We start from the raw sequence: 13,567 nt of genomic DNA on the forward strand, positions 1-13,567 counted from the left end.
CCAAAGCCAGGCGTTCCTTCGAGAGGGTGCCACCGAGGCCAGCAGCCTGGGAGCCGGCTACACCCCTTCCATCCCCCCCATGGCAGGCCAAGCTCAAGGCGAAGGCCGTCGTCCAAGATGCACAGCAAGCCAGAGTCATTTGCATAGCGGGGCGGCGGCTTCGGAGCCCAACGTGCGTTCGACGCCTGTAAACAGGCAGAAGGCTGCAGCTCCGGCTGCTCGCTCAGGGCGGCAGGAAGAGGCCCGGCGTCGGAGGCTCAACGTCGGCAGCCCCACCAGGCGGCCGCAAAAAAGGGCCCGGCCGTGCACTTCCTGCTGCTGCAGCCGCAAGTGCCATCTTTGGAGCGTGCCCGCTGCCGCTCGCTACAAAGCTCCCCTCCCGGCTGAACCAAAGGCCAATTCCTGTCACTACACCAGCGGAGGAATCCACAGCCAGCGGGCCCAGGGGGAACTCGGCCGGTGTGTCCAAAGCAGCCAAGCAAAGATATCAGGACGCCAAATCAAGAGTTAAGGGTTTAAACGGAGAGAGGAAAACGAAAAAACAAAGACCAAGGAAGGAACCCCCCCCTCCCCTCCTCTCTTTTAAAAAAGGCTCACAACAAATCCCAGATACCAAAAGCCAGCAGCAAAGCGAGCGGCTTCCCTTTGGCAGCTTCTAGATGGGGCCACAAGGGGGCACCAACAGGCTGTGCTTGCTTGAGAGTCCCTCGCAGCAGGCAGCAAAAGGAGACTCGCACACCTGTTGGCTCGTGGAGCCCCCCAAGCAGCAGCGTGTATCTGTCTATCTTTGACCAGAGCAAATCAGGGGAAAGCGCGAACGCAGTCCCCCACTACCACAAATTATGCAGTCGAGTTTCCCGCATTTGGGGAAATCGCAGGGGTCAGCACACCCGGAGTGCAATGGATGAGCCTCACCCTGGGAGAACCACCTTAGTGATCATGGTATCTCCCCTGCCAGGTAAGTATGAGTTGGGAGCGCGCCGGCTCGACGGGCGCCCCTCCGGCGCAGGCCCGCTACATCGCGGAGTCTCGGGCGGTGGGGTGAGGCGGGATCCGGGGCCAAAGCCAGGCGTTCCTTCGAGAGGGTGCCACCGAGGCCAGCAGCCTGGGAGCCGGCTACACCCCTTCCATCCCCCCCATGGCAGGCCAAGCTCAAGGCGAAGGCCGTCGTCCAAGATGCACAGCAAGCCAGAGTCATTTGCATAGCGGGGCGGCGGCTTCGGAGCCCAACGTGCGTTCGACGCCTGTAAACAGGCAGAAGGCTGCAGCTCCGGCTGCTCGCTCAGGGCGGCAGGAAGAGGCCCGGCGTCGGAGGCTCAACGTCGGCAGCCCCACCAGGCGGCCGCAAAAAAGGGCCCGGCCGTGCACTTCCTGCTGCTGCAGCCGCAAGTGCCATCTTTGGAGCGTGCCCGCTGCCGCTCGCTACAAAGCTCCCCTCCCGGCTGAACCAAAGGCCAATTCCTGTCACTACACCAGCGGAGGAATCCACAGCCAGCGGGCCCAGGGGGAACTCGGCCGGTGTGTCCAAAGCAGCCAAGCAAAGATATCAGGACGCCAAATCAAGAGTTAAGGGTTTAAACGGAGAGAGGAAAACGAAAAAACAAAGACCAAGGAAGGAACCCCCCCCTCCCCTCCCCTCCTCTCTTTTAAAAAAGGCTCACAACAAATCCCAGATACCAAAAGCCAGCAGCAAAGCGAGCGGCTTCCCTTTGGCAGCTTCTAGATGGGGCCACAAGGGGGCACCAACAGGCTGTGCTTGCTTGAGAGTCCCTCACAGCAGGCAGCAAAAGGAGACTCGCACACCTGTTGGCTCGTGGAGCCCCCCAAGCAGCAGCGTGTATCTGTCTATCTTTGACCAGAGCAAATCAGGGGAAAGCGCGAACGCAGTCCCCCACTACCACAAATTATGCAGTCGAGTTTCCCGCATTTGGGGAAATCGCAGGGGTCAGCACACCCGGAGTGCAATGGATGAGCCTCACCCTGGGAGAACCACCTTAGTGATCATGGTATCTCCCCTGCCAGGTAAGTATGAGTTGGGAGCGCGCCGGCTCGACGGGCGCCCCTCCGGCGCAGGCCCGCTACATCGCGGAGTCTCGGGCGGTGGGGTGAGGCGGGATCCGGGGCCAAAGCCAGGCGTTCCTTCGAGAGGGTGCCACCGAGGCCAGCAGCCTGGGAGCCGGCTACACCCCTTCCATCCCCCCCATGGCAGGCCAAGCTCAAGGCGAAGGCCGTCGTCCAAGATGCACAGCAAGCCAGAGTCATTTGCATAGCGGGGCGGCGGCTTCGGAGCCCAACGTGCGTTCGACGCCTGTAAACAGGCAGAAGGCTGCAGCTCCGGCTGCTCGCTCAGGGCGGCAGGAAGAGGCCCGGCGTCGGAGGCTCAACGTCGGCAGCCCCACCAGGCGGCCGCAAAAAAGGGCCCGGCCGTGCACTTCCTGCTGCTGCAGCCGCAAGTGCCATCTTTGGAGCGTGCCCGCTGCCGCTCGCTACAAAGCTCCCCTCCCGGCTGAACCAAAGGCCAATTCCTGTCACTACACCAGCGGAGGAATCCACAGCCAGCGGGCCCAGGGGGAACTCGGCCGGTGTGTCCAAAGCAGCCAAGCAAAGATATCAGGACGCCAAATCAAGAGTTAAGGGTTTAAACGGAGAGAGGAAAACGAAAAAACAAAGACCAAGGAAGGAACCCCCCCCTCCCCTCCCCTCCCCTCCTCTCTTTTAAAAAAGGCTCACAACAAATCCCAGATACCAAAAGCCAGCAGCAAAGCGAGCGGCTTCCCTTTGGCAGCTTCTAGATGGGGCCACAAGGGGGCACCAACAGGCTGTGCTTGCTTGAGAGTCCCTCGCAGCAGGCAGCAAAAGGAGACTCGCACACCTGTTGGCTCGTGGAGCCCCCCAAGCAGCAGCGTGTATCTGTCTATCTTTGACCAGAGCAAATCAGGGGAAAGCGCGAACGCAGTCCCCCACTACCACAAATTATGCAGTCGAGTTTCCCGCATTTGGGGAAATCGCAGGGGTCAGCACACCCGGAGTGCAATGGATGAGCCTCACCCTGGGAGAACCACCTTAGTGATCATGGTATCTCCCCTGCCAGGTAAGTATGAGTTGGGAGCGCGCCGGCTCGACGGGCGCCCCTCCGGCGCAGGCCCGCTACATCGCGGAGTCTCGGGCGGTGGGGTGAGGCGGGATCCGGGGCCAAAGCCAGGCGTTCCTTCGAGAGGGTGCCACCGAGGCCAGCAGCCTGGGAGCCGGCTACACCCCTTCCATCCCCCCCATGGCAGGCCAAGCTCAAGGCGAAGGCCGTCGTCCAAGATGCACAGCAAGCCAGAGTCATTTGCATAGCGGGGCGGCGGCTTCGGAGCCCAACGTGCGTTCGACGCCTGTAAACAGGCAGAAGGCTGCAGCTCCGGCTGCTCGCTCAGGGCGGCAGGAAGAGGCCCGGCGTCGGAGGCTCAACGTCGGCAGCCCCACCAGGCGGCCGCAAAAAAGGGCCCGGCCGTGCACTTCCTGCTGCTGCAGCCGCAAGTGCCATCTTTGGAGCGTGCCCGCTGCCGCTCGCTACAAAGCTCCCCTCCCGGCTGAACCAAAGGCCAATTCCTGTCACTACACCAGCGGAGGAATCCACAGCCAGCGGGCCCAGGGGGAACTCGGCCGGTGTGTCCAAAGCAGCCAAGCAAAGATATCAGGACGCCAAATCAAGAGTTAAGGGTTTAAACGGAGAGAGGAAAACGAAAAAACAAAGACCAAGGAAGGAACCCCCCCCTCCCCTCCCCTCCCCTCCTCTCTTTTAAAAAAGGCTCACAACAAATCCCAGATACCAAAAGCCAGCAGCAAAGCGAGCGGCTTCCCTTTGGCAGCTTCTAGATGGGGCCACAAGGGGGCACCAACAGGCTGTGCTTGCTTGAGAGTCCCTCGCAGCAGGCAGCAAAAGGAGACTCGCACACCTGTTGGCTCGTGGAGCCCCCCAAGCAGCAGCGTGTATCTGTCTATCTTTGACCAGAGCAAATCAGGGGAAAGCGCGAACGCAGTCCCCCACTACCACAAATTATGCAGTCGAGTTTCCCGCATTTGGGGAAATCGCAGGGGTCAGCACACCCGGAGTGCAATGGATGAGCCTCACCCTGGGAGAACCACCTTAGTGATCATGGTATCTCCCCTGCCAGGTAAGTATGAGTTGGGAGCGCGCCGGCTCGACGGGCGCCCCTCCGGCGCAGGCCCGCTACATCGCGGAGTCTCGGGCGGTGGGGTGAGGCGGGATCCGGGGCCAAAGCCAGGCGTTCCTTCGAGAGGGTGCCACCGAGGCCAGCAGCCTGGGAGCCGGCTACACCCCTTCCATCCCCCCCATGGCAGGCCAAGCTCAAGGCGAAGGCCGTCGTCCAAGATGCACAGCAAGCCAGAGTCATTTGCATAGCGGGGCGGCGGCTTCGGAGCCCAACGTGCGTTCGACGCCTGTAAACAGGCAGAAGGCTGCAGCTCCGGCTGCTCGCTCAGGGCGGCAGGAAGAGGCCCGGCGTCGGAGGCTCAACGTCGGCAGCCCCACCAGGCGGCCGCAAAAAAGGGCCCGGCCGTGCACTTCCTGCTGCTGCAGCCGCAAGTGCCATCTTTGGAGCGTGCCCGCTGCCGCTCGCTACAAAGCTCCCCTCCCGGCTGAACCAAAGGCCAATTCCTGTCACTACACCAGCGGAGGAATCCACAGCCAGCGGGCCCAGGGGGAACTCGGCCGGTGTGTCCAAAGCAGCCAAGCAAAGATATCAGGACGCCAAATCAAGAGTTAAGGGTTTAAACGGAGAGAGGAAAACGAAAAAACAAAGACCAAGGAAGGAACCCCCCCCTCCCCTCCCCTCCCCTCCCCTCCTCTCTTTTAAAAAAGGCTCACAACAAATCCCAGATACCAAAAGCCAGCAGCAAAGCGAGCGGCTTCCCTTTGGCAGCTTCTAGATGGGGCCACAAGGGGGCACCAACAGGCTGTGCTTGCTTGAGAGTCCCTCGCAGCAGGCAGCAAAAGGAGACTCGCACACCTGTTGGCTCGTGGAGCCCCCCAAGCAGCAGCGTGTATCTGTCTATCTTTGACCAGAGCAAATCAGGGGAAAGCGCGAACGCAGTCCCCCACTACCACAAATTATGCAGTCGAGTTTCCCGCATTTGGGGAAATCGCAGGGGTCAGCACACCCGGAGTGCAATGGCTGAGCCTCACCCTGGGAGAACCACCTTAGTGATCATGGTATCTCCCCTGCCAGGTAAGTATGAGTTGGGAGCGCGCCGGCTCGACGGGCGCCCCTCCGGCGCAGGCCCGCTACATCGCGGAGTCTCGGGCGGTGGGGTGAGGCGGGATCCGGGGCCAAAGCCAGGCGTTCCTTCGAGAGGGTGCCACCGAGGCCAGCAGCCTGGGAGCCGGCTACACCCCTTCCATCCCCCCCATGGCAGGCCAAGCTCAAGGCGAAGGCCGTCGTCCAAGATGCACAGCAAGCCAGAGTCATTTGCATAGCGGGGCGGCGGCTTCGGAGCCCAACGTGCGTTCGACGCCTGTAAACAGGCAGAAGGCTGCAGCTCCGGCTGCTCGCTCAGGGCGGCAGGAAGAGGCCCGGCGTCGGAGGCTCAACGTCGGCAGCCCCACCAGGCGGCCGCAAAAAAGGGCCCGGCCGTGCACTTCCTGCTGCTGCAGCCGCAAGTGCCATCTTTGGAGCGTGCCCGCTGCCGCTCGCTACAAAGCTCCCCTCCCGGCTGAACCAAAGGCCAATTCCTGTCACTACACCAGCGGAGGAATCCACAGCCAGCGGGCCCAGGGGGAACTCGGCCGGTGTGTCCAAAGCAGCCAAGCAAAGATATCAGGACGCCAAATCAAGAGTTAAGGGTTTAAACGGAGAGAGGAAAACGAAAAAACAAAGACCAAGGAAGGAACCCCCCCCTCCCCTCCCCTCCTCTCTTTTAAAAAAGGCTCACAACAAATCCCAGATACCAAAAGCCAGCAGCAAAGCGAGCGGCTTCCCTTTGGCAGCTTCTAGATGGGGCCACAAGGGGGCACCAACAGGCTGTGCTTGCTTGAGAGTCCCTCGCAGCAGGCAGCAAAAGGAGACTCGCACACCTGTTGGCTCGTGGAGCCCCCCAAGCAGCAGCGTGTATCTGTCTATCTTTGACCAGAGCAAATCAGGGGAAAGCGCGAACGCAGTCCCCCACTACCACAAATTATGCAGTCGAGTTTCCCGCATTTGGGGAAATCGCAGGGGTCAGCACACCCGGAGTGCAATGGATGAGCCTCACCCTGGGAGAACCACCTTAGTGATCATGGTATCTCCCCTGCCAGGTAAGTATGAGTTGGGAGCGCGCCGGCTCGACGGGCGCCCCTCCGGCGCAGGCCCGCTACATCGCGGAGTCTCGGGCGGTGGGGTGAGGCGGGATCCGGGGCCAAAGCCAGGCGTTCCTTCGAGAGGGTGCCACCGAGGCCAGCAGCCTGGGAGCCGGCTACACCCCTTCCATCCCCCCCATGGCAGGCCAAGCTCAAGGCGAAGGCCGTCGTCCAAGATGCACAGCAAGCCAGAGTCATTTGCATAGCGGGGCGGCGGCTTCGGAGCCCAACGTGCGTTCGACGCCTGTAAACAGGCAGAAGGCTGCAGCTCCGGCTGCTCGCTCAGGGCGGCAGGAAGAGGCCCGGCGTCGGAGGCTCAACGTCGGCAGCCCCACCAGGCGGCCGCAAAAAAGGGCCCGGCCGTGCACTTCCTGCTGCTGCAGCCGCAAGTGCCATCTTTGGAGCGTGCCCGCTGCCGCTCGCTACAAAGCTCCCCTCCCGGCTGAACCAAAGGCCAATTCCTGTCACTACACCAGCGGAGGAATCCACAGCCAGCGGGCCCAGGGGGAACTCGGCCGGTGTGTCCAAAGCAGCCAAGCAAAGATATCAGGACGCCAAATCAAGAGTTAAGGGTTTAAACGGAGAGAGGAAAACGAAAAAACAAAGACCAAGGAAGGAACCCCCCCCTCCCCTCCCCTCCTCTCTTTTAAAAAAGGCTCACAACAAATCCCAGATACCAAAAGCCAGCAGCAAAGCGAGCGGCTTCCCTTTGGCAGCTTCTAGATGGGGCCACAAGGGGGCACCAACAGGCTGTGCTTGCTTGAGAGTCCCTCGCAGCAGGCAGCAAAAGGAGACTCGCACACCTGTTGGCTCGTGGAGCCCCCCAAGCAGCAGCGTGTATCTGTCTATCTTTGACCAGAGCAAATCAGGGGAAAGCGCGAACGCAGTCCCCCACTACCACAAATTATGCAGTCGAGTTTCCCGCATTTGGGGAAATCGCAGGGGTCAGCACACCCGGAGTGCAATGGATGAGCCTCACCCTGGGAGAACCACCTTAGTGATCATGGTATCTCCCCTGCCAGGTAAGTATGAGTTGGGAGCGCGCCGGCTCGACGGGCGCCCCTCCGGCGCAGGCCCGCTACATCGCGGAGTCTCGGGCGGTGGGGTGAGGCGGGATCCGGGGCCAAAGCCAGGCGTTCCTTCGAGAGGGTGCCACCGAGGCCAGCAGCCTGGGAGCCGGCTACACCCCTTCCATCCCCCCCATGGCAGGCCAAGCTCAAGGCGAAGGCCGTCGTCCAAGATGCACAGCAAGCCAGAGTCATTTGCATAGCGGGGCGGCGGCTTCGGAGCCCAACGTGCGTTCGACGCCTGTAAACAGGCAGAAGGCTGCAGCTCCGGCTGCTCGCTCAGGGCGGCAGGAAGAGGCCCGGCGTCGGAGGCTCAACGTCGGCAGCCCCACCAGGCGGCCGCAAAAAAGGGCCCGGCCGTGCACTTCCTGCTGCTGCAGCCGCAAGTGCCATCTTTGGAGCGTGCCCGCTGCCGCTCGCTACAAAGCTCCCCTCCCGGCTGAACCAAAGGCCAATTCCTGTCACTACACCAGCGGAGGAATCCACAGCCAGCGGGCCCAGGGGGAACTCGGCCGGTGTGTCCAAAGCAGCCAAGCAAAGATATCAGGACGCCAAATCAAGAGTTAAGGGTTTAAACGGAGAGAGGAAAACGAAAAAACAAAGACCAAGGAAGGAACCCCCCCCTCCCCTCCTCTCTTTTAAAAAAGGCTCACAACAAATCCCAGATACCAAAAGCCAGCAGCAAAGCGAGCGGCTTCCCTTTGGCAGCTTCTAGATGGGGCCACAAGGGGGCACCAACAGGCTGTGCTTGCTTGAGAGTCCCTCGCAGCAGGCAGCAAAAGGAGACTCGCACACCTGTTGGCTCGTGGAGCCCCCCAAGCAGCAGCGTGTATCTGTCTATCTTTGACCAGAGCAAATCAGGGGAAAGCGCGAACGCAGTCCCCCACTACCACAAATTATGCAGTCGAGTTTCCCGCATTTGGGGAAATCGCAGGGGTCAGCACACCCGGAGTGCAATGGATGAGCCTCACCCTGGGAGAACCACCTTAGTGATCATGGTATCTCCCCTGCCAGGTAAGTATGAGTTGGGAGCGCGCCGGCTCGACGGGCGCCCCTCCGGCGCAGGCCCGCTACATCGCGGAGTCTCGGGCGGTGGGGTGAGGCGGGATCCGGGGCCAAAGCCAGGCGTTCCTTCGAGAGGGTGCCACCGAGGCCAGCAGCCTGGGAGCCGGCTACACCCCTTCCATCCCCCCCATGGCAGGCCAAGCTCAAGGCGAAGGCCGTCGTCCAAGATGCACAGCAAGCCAGAGTCATTTGCATAGCGGGGCGGCGGCTTCGGAGCCCAACGTGCGTTCGACGCCTGTAAACAGGCAGAAGGCTGCAGCTCCGGCTGCTCGCTCAGGGCGGCAGGAAGAGGCCCGGCGTCGGAGGCTCAACGTCGGCAGCCCCACCAGGCGGCCGCAAAAAAGGGCCCGGCCGTGCACTTCCTGCTGCTGCAGCCGCAAGTGCCATCTTTGGAGCGTGCCCGCTGCCGCTCGCTACAAAGCTCCCCTCCCGGCTGAACCAAAGGCCAATTCCTGTCACTACACCAGCGGAGGAATCCACAGCCAGCGGGCCCAGGGGGAACTCGGCCGGTGTGTCCAAAGCAGCCAAGCAAAGATATCAGGACGCCAAATCAAGAGTTAAGGGTTTAAACGGAGAGAGGAAAACGAAAAAACAAAGACCAAGGAAGGAACCCCCCCCTCCCCTCCCCTCCCCTCCCCTCCTCTCTTTTAAAAAAGGCTCACAACAAATCCCAGATACCAAAAGCCAGCAGCAAAGCGAGCGGCTTCCCTTTGGCAGCTTCTAGATGGGGCCACAAGGGGGCACCAACAGGCTGTGCTTGCTTGAGAGTCCCTCGCAGCAGGCAGCAAAAGGAGACTCGCACACCTGTTGGCTCGTGGAGCCCCCCAAGCAGCAGCGTGTATCTGTCTATCTTTGACCAGAGCAAATCAGGGGAAAGCGCGAACGCAGTCCCCCACTACCACAAATTATGCAGTCGAGTTTCCCGCATTTGGGGAAATCGCAGGGGTCAGCACACCCGGAGTGCAATGGATGAGCCTCACCCTGGGAGAACCACCTTAGTGATCATGGTATCTCCCATGCCAGGTAAGTATGAGTTGGGAGCGCGCCGGCTCGACGGGCGCCCCTCCGGCGCAGGCCCGCTACATCGCGGAGTCTCGGGCGGTGGGGTGAGGCGGGATCCGGGGCCAAAGCCAGGCGTTCCTTCGAGAGGGTGCCACCGAGGCCAGCAGCCTGGGAGCCGGCTACACCCCTTCCATCCCCCCCATGGCAGGCCAAGCTCAAGGCGAAGGCCGTCGTCCAAGATGCACAGCAAGCCAGAGTCATTTGCATAGCGGGGCGGCGGCTTCGGAGCCCAACGTGCGTTCGACGCCTGTAAACAGGCAGAAGGCTGCAGCTCCGGCTGCTCGCTCAGGGCGGCAGGAAGAGGCCCGGCGTCGGAGGCTCAACGTCGGCAGCCCCACCAGGCGGCCGCAAAAAAGGGCCCGGCCGTGCACTTCCTGCTGCTGCAGCCGCAAGTGCCATCTTTGGAGCGTGCCCGCTGCCGCTCGCTACAAAGCTCCCCTCCCGGCTGAACCAAAGGCCAATTCCTGTCACTACACCAGCGGAGGAATCCACAGCCAGCGGGCCCAGGGGGAACTCGGCCGGTGTGTCCAAAGCAGCCAAGCAAAGATATCAGGACGCCAAATCAAGAGTTAAGGGTTTAAACGGAGAGAGGAAAACGAAAAAACAAAGACCAAGGAAGGAACCCCCCCCTCCCCTCCTCTCTTTTAAAAAAGGCTCACAACAAATCCCAGATACCAAAAGCCAGCAGCAAAGCGAGCGGCTTCCCTTTGGCAGCTTCTAGATGGGGCCACAAGGGGGCACCAACAGGCTGTGCTTGCTTGAGAGTCCCTCGCAGCAGGCAGCAAAAGGAGACTCGCACACCTGTTGGCTCGTGGAGCCCCCCAAGCAGCAGCGTGTATCTGTCTATCTTTGACCAGAGCAAATCAGGGGAAAGCGCGAACGCAGTCCCCCACTACCACAAATTATGCAGTCGAGTTTCCCGCATTTGGGGAAATCGCAGGGGTCAGCACACCCGGAGTGCAATGGATGAGCCTCACCCTGGGAGAACCACCTTAGTGATCATGGTATCTCCCCTGCCAGGTAAGTATGAGTTGGGAGCGCGCCGGCTCGACGGGCGCCCCTCCGGCGCAGGCCCGCTACATCGCGGAGTCTCGGGCGGTGGGGTGAGGCGGGATCCGGGGCCAAAGCCAGGCGTTCCTTCGAGAGGGTGCCACCGAGGCCAGCAGCCTGGGAGCCGGCTACACCCCTTCCATCCCCCCCATGGCAGGCCAAGCTCAAGGCGAAGGCCGTCGTCCAAGATGCACAGCAAGCCAGAGTCATTTGCATAGCGGGGCGGCGGCTTCGGAGCCCAACGTGCGTTCGACGCCTGTAAACAGGCAGAAGGCTGCAGCTCCGGCTGCTCGCTCAGGGCGGCAGGAAGAGGCCCGGCGTCGGAGGCTCAACGTCGGCAGCCCCACCAGGCGGCCGCAAAAAAGGGCCCGGCCGTGCACTTCCTGCTGCTGCAGCCGCAAGTGCCATCTTTGGAGCGTGCCCGCTGCCGCTCGCTACAAAGCTCCCCTCCCGGCTGAACCAAAGGCCAATTCCTGTCACTACACCAGCGGAGGAATCCACAGCCAGCGGGCCCAGGGGGAACTCGGCCGGTGTGTCCAAAGCAGCCAAGCAAAGATATCAGGACGCCAAATCAAGAGTTAAGGGTTTAAACGGAGAGAGGAAAACGAAAAAACAAAGACCAAGGAAGGAACCCCCCCCCTCCCCTCCCCTCCCCTCCCCTCCCCTCCCCTCCTCTCTTTTAAAAAAGGCTCACAACAAATCCCAGATACCAAAAGCCAGCAGCAAAGCGAGCGGCTTCCCTTTGGCAGCTTCTAGATGGGGCCACAAGGGGGCACCAACAGGCTGTGCTTGCTTGAGAGTCCCTCGCAGCAGGCAGCAAAAGGAGACTCGCACACCTGTTGGCTCGTGGAGCCCCCCAAGCAGCAGCGTGTATCTGTCTATCTTTGACCAGAGCAAATCAGGGGAAAGCGCGAACGCAGTCCCCCACTACCACAAATTATGCAGTCGAGTTTCCCGCATTTGGGGAAATCGCAGGGGTCAGCACACCCGGAGTGCAATGGATGAGCCTCACCCTGGGAGAACCACCTTAGTGATCATGGTATCTCCCCTGCCAGGTAAGTATGAGTTGGGAGCGCGCCGGCTCGACGGGCGCCCCTCCGGCGCAGGCCCGCTACATCGCGGAGTCTCGGGCGGTGGGGTGAGGCGGGATCCGGGGCCAAAGCCAGGCGTTCCTTCGAGAGGGTGCCACCGAGGCCAGCAGCCTGGGAGCCGGCTACACCCCTTCCATCCCCCCCATGGCAGGCCAAGCTCAAGGCGAAGGCCGTCGTCCAAGATGCACAGCAAGCCAGAGTCATTTGCATAGCGGGGCGGCGGCTTCGGAGCCCAACGTGCGTTCGACGCCTGTAAACAGGCAGAAGGCTGCAGCTCCGGCTGCTCGCTCAGGGCGGCAGGAAGAGGCCCGGCGTCGGAGGCTCAACGTCGGCAGCCCCACCAGGCGGCCGCAAAAAAGGGCCCGGCCGTGCACTTCCTGCTGCTGCAGCCGCAAGTGCCATCTTTGGAGCGTGCCCGCTGCCGCTCGCTACAAAGCTCCCCTCCCGGCTGAACCAAAGGCCAATTCCTGTCACTACACCAGCGGAGGAATCCACAGCCAGCGGGCCCAGGGGGAACTCGGCCGGTGTGTCCAAAGCAGCCAAGCAAAGATATCAGGACGCCAAATCAAGAGTTAAGGGTTTAAACGGAGAGAGGAAAACGAAAAAACAAAGACCAAGGAAGGAACCCCCCCCTCCCCTCCCCTCCTCTCTTTTAAAAAAGGCTCACAACAAATCCCAGATACCAAAAGCCAGCAGCAAAGCGAGCGGCTTCCCTTTGGCAGCTTCTAGATGGGGCCACAAGGGGGCACCAACAGGCTGTGCTTGCTTGAGAGTCCCTCGCAGCAGGCAGCAAAAGGAGACTCGCACACCTGTTGGCTCGTGGAGCCCCCCAAGCAGCAGCGTGTATCTGTCTATCTTTGACCAGAGCAAATCAGGGGAAAGCGCGAACGCAGTCCCCCACTACCACAAATTATGCAGTCGAGTTTCCCGCATTTGGGGAAATCGCAGGGGTCAGCACACCCGGAGTGCAATGGATGAGCCTCACCCTGGGAGAACCACCTTAGTGATCATGGTATCTCCCCTGCCAGGTAAGTATGAGTTGGGAGCGCGCCGGCTCGACGGGCGCCCCTCCGGCGCAGGCCCGCTACATCGCGGAGTCTCGGGCGGTGGGGTGAGGCGGGATCCGGGGCCAAAGCCAGGCGTTCCTTCGAGAGGGTGCCACCGAGGCCAGCAGCCTGGGAGCCGGCTACACCCCTTCCATCCCCCCCATGGCAGGCCAAGCTCAAGGCGAAGGCCGTCGTCCAAGATGCACAGCAAGCCAGAGTCATTTGCATAGCGGGGCGGCGGCTTCGGAGCCCAACGTGCGTTCGACGCCTGTAAACAGGCAGAAGGCTGCAGCTCCGGCTGCTCGCTCAGGGCGGCAGGAAGAGGCCCGGCGTCGGAGGCTCAACGTCGGCAGCCCCACCAGGCGGCCGCAAAAAAGGGCCCGGACGTGCACTTCCTGCTGCTGCAGCCGCAAGTGCCATCTTTGGAGCGTGCCCGCTGCCGCTCGCTACAAAGCTCCCCTCCCGGCTGAACCAAAGGCCAATTCCTGTCACTACACCAGCGGAGGAATCCACAGCCAGCGGGCCCAGGGGGAACTCGGCCGGTGTGTCCAAAGCAGCCAAGCAAAGATATCAGGACGCCAAATCAAGAGTTAAGGGTTTAAACGGAGAGAGGAAAACGAAAAAACAAAGACCAAGGAAGGAACCCCCCCCTCCCCTCCTCTCTTTTAAAAAAGGCTCACAACAAATCCCAGATACCAAAAGCCAGCAGCAAAGCGAGCGGCTTCCCTTTGGCAGCTTCTAGATGGGGCCACAAGGGGGCACCAACAGGCTGTGCTTGCTTGAGAGTCCCTCGCAGCAGGCAGCAAAAGGAGACTCGCACACCTGTTGGCTCGTGGAGCCCCCCAA

General features: G+C 61.4%; 12 non-coding genes across 12 annotated transcripts; all 12 read right to left on the bottom strand.

Moving 5' to 3' along the window:
* Positions 1-802: 802 nt before the first annotated feature.
* Positions 803-966, bottom strand: LOC142266028 (U1 spliceosomal RNA). Its single transcript, XR_012732181.1, has one exon. It is a non-coding gene; the product is annotated as a U1 spliceosomal RNA (small nuclear RNA).
* A 900-nt stretch (positions 967-1,866) lies between these two features.
* LOC142266029 (U1 spliceosomal RNA) lies at positions 1,867-2,030 on the bottom strand. The gene has a single exon (XR_012732182.1). It is a non-coding gene; the product is annotated as a U1 spliceosomal RNA (small nuclear RNA).
* Positions 2,031-2,935: 905 nt separating this feature from the next.
* Positions 2,936-3,099, bottom strand: LOC142266031 (U1 spliceosomal RNA). The gene has a single exon (XR_012732184.1). It is a non-coding gene; the product is annotated as a U1 spliceosomal RNA (small nuclear RNA).
* A 905-nt stretch (positions 3,100-4,004) lies between these two features.
* LOC142266032 (U1 spliceosomal RNA) lies at positions 4,005-4,168 on the bottom strand. The gene has a single exon (XR_012732185.1). It is a non-coding gene; the product is annotated as a U1 spliceosomal RNA (small nuclear RNA).
* A 910-nt stretch (positions 4,169-5,078) lies between these two features.
* LOC142266074 (U1 spliceosomal RNA) lies at positions 5,079-5,242 on the bottom strand. Its single transcript, XR_012732223.1, has one exon. It is a non-coding gene; the product is annotated as a U1 spliceosomal RNA (small nuclear RNA).
* A 900-nt stretch (positions 5,243-6,142) lies between these two features.
* On the bottom strand, positions 6,143-6,306 carry LOC142266033 (U1 spliceosomal RNA). The gene has a single exon (XR_012732186.1). It is a non-coding gene; the product is annotated as a U1 spliceosomal RNA (small nuclear RNA).
* Positions 6,307-7,206: 900 nt separating this feature from the next.
* On the bottom strand, positions 7,207-7,370 carry LOC142266034 (U1 spliceosomal RNA). Its single transcript, XR_012732187.1, has one exon. It is a non-coding gene; the product is annotated as a U1 spliceosomal RNA (small nuclear RNA).
* An 895-nt stretch (positions 7,371-8,265) lies between these two features.
* Positions 8,266-8,429, bottom strand: LOC142266035 (U1 spliceosomal RNA). The gene has a single exon (XR_012732188.1). It is a non-coding gene; the product is annotated as a U1 spliceosomal RNA (small nuclear RNA).
* Positions 8,430-9,339: 910 nt separating this feature from the next.
* LOC142266094 (U1 spliceosomal RNA) lies at positions 9,340-9,503 on the bottom strand. Its single transcript, XR_012732241.1, has one exon. It is a non-coding gene; the product is annotated as a U1 spliceosomal RNA (small nuclear RNA).
* An 895-nt stretch (positions 9,504-10,398) lies between these two features.
* Positions 10,399-10,562, bottom strand: LOC142266036 (U1 spliceosomal RNA). The gene has a single exon (XR_012732189.1). It is a non-coding gene; the product is annotated as a U1 spliceosomal RNA (small nuclear RNA).
* Positions 10,563-11,483: 921 nt separating this feature from the next.
* LOC142266037 (U1 spliceosomal RNA) lies at positions 11,484-11,647 on the bottom strand. Its single transcript, XR_012732190.1, has one exon. It is a non-coding gene; the product is annotated as a U1 spliceosomal RNA (small nuclear RNA).
* A 900-nt stretch (positions 11,648-12,547) lies between these two features.
* On the bottom strand, positions 12,548-12,711 carry LOC142266039 (U1 spliceosomal RNA). The gene has a single exon (XR_012732191.1). It is a non-coding gene; the product is annotated as a U1 spliceosomal RNA (small nuclear RNA).
* Positions 12,712-13,567: the final 856 nt, after the last annotated feature.

Source organism: Anomaloglossus baeobatrachus, unplaced genomic scaffold (genome assembly GCF_048569485.1).
Source record: "Anomaloglossus baeobatrachus isolate aAnoBae1 unplaced genomic scaffold, aAnoBae1.hap1 Scaffold_2811, whole genome shotgun sequence".
NCBI lineage: Eukaryota > Metazoa > Chordata > Amphibia > Anura > Aromobatidae > Anomaloglossus > Anomaloglossus baeobatrachus.